The 1,547-nt window shown below is 37.6% G+C and overlaps 1 protein-coding gene across 1 annotated transcript in view; it reads right to left on the bottom strand.

Moving 5' to 3' along the window:
* kcng1 (potassium channel, voltage gated modifier subfamily G, member 1) overlaps window positions 1-1,547 on the bottom strand; it is a 32,301-nt gene that overhangs the window by 4,011 nt on the left and 26,743 nt on the right. The window lies entirely within an intron of this gene.

Raw genomic sequence — 1,547 nt, 5'->3', positions numbered from 1 at the left:
GAATGAGTTCATGAACTTTCGTTCAATGAACGCGTTCAGGCACAACACTGGTTAAATAAAATGGCTCGGATGAATAGAAATGAATAAATACTACAAAAACAGACATAACTAAATCATATACACCATAAAAATACTACTAAAAGTACAGAATGATTAACATGCTTCAATTGAAGATCACTGAGATGAACCATAAATGTTGGTGTGGCCCGTTTTATGTTGAGTTTAAAACAGTTTTGAAAACGTTTAGAGGGAAAATTAACGGATCTAAACAGTTTATAACATAACATGATGATGAAAATAGTGCAGAACCACAGAGCTGCAGCCAAAGATGAAAACTCTGCTCTCTGGCAGCCCGGAACCAGAAACAGTCTGTTACAATCAGATTGATGCCACTTTTAATTAAGCTGCCTCGTGGAGACATATTGAGAAAAATGAGGCATGAACACAACAGAAACATGGCGGGTCAAACAGAATCTCTGAATCTGATGAGATAAAGAACTCGTTTATCTATTTTAATTCCCTCTATTAGCTTATTTAATCAACAATGGTTGGTTTAGATGTGTGTGATATGTAGGATTTAATAAATGGGTCTACTTCCCATCATTCTATAAAGTTTATTAGATATAAGAATCAAGAAATACTTTTCAGCAGAAGAGTTTTAATATATTTACATTCCTGCTTAGATGTTCTTGTTCTTCATCTGCAGTAGATCTACACTTTATGGACAAAGGACATTCCTTTAAAGACTAGAATATTCACATTTGGACAAAGAAGACAGGAAGTTTGTGAGGGACGTGAAGGAAGCCATCTTTGTTAAGAAAGAAAAAACAACCTTAAACAGAGGGGGTGGACTCAGATTTCAGCTTTCAAAAACCTACAATAAAGCAATTGTGTTAATCCTTTACTGCCATCATTGCAGCCCCAGCCCCTTTACAGGAGAGAGGAGGGCCCCACCTATTCAGCCAGGTCAACAATTCCCTTTAACGACCCCCCTTTAAGACACTTAGACAGGTATGGGGCATTGCAGGCCAACAAAAGAAGCCAAACGACCCCCATTCCAAAGCGGTGGACCCCTTTGTCTGTTTCAATTTGCATGTTTTCAAAACAAAAACAAGGTTTTGACGGGCTACAGTTTAAAGCCTGGAACTCAACGCTATTTCTGACATTTTGAATTGAAAAGCTTCCTGGATGGGAAGCAAAACATCTTCAAAGTTAGAAGCAAAGTCCAGTGGATTGTTTTTTAATTTTGTTCTTTGGGAAGATCCCAAAGAAGAAAATTTTGTTTGGGAAGATCTGGAAACCAGGGGCGGATTTAAGAAATTTGGGGCCCTAGGCAAAGACAGGCAGGGGGCCCTTCTGAAATAAGATAAAACATAAAACAGACCCATTCTGCAGATAGAGAAATGTTAATAGAATAGACATCCATTATCTGTTCTAGGTTTTGTCCCTCTCTTATGTCCCCTTTTCCTCTCTATTTATCAGCGTTCTGATGGCATTTTAGCCAAAGGATTTTTATCAAAAACATAATTAATGTGCACAAAAAAGGA

This window comes from Cyprinodon variegatus, unplaced genomic scaffold, assembly GCF_000732505.1.
Source record: "Cyprinodon variegatus isolate N-32 unplaced genomic scaffold, C_variegatus-1.0 Scaffold81, whole genome shotgun sequence".
Lineage (NCBI taxonomy): Eukaryota > Metazoa > Chordata > Actinopteri > Cyprinodontiformes > Cyprinodontidae > Cyprinodon > Cyprinodon variegatus.
This window is presented reverse-complemented; position numbering and strand designations above follow the sequence as displayed.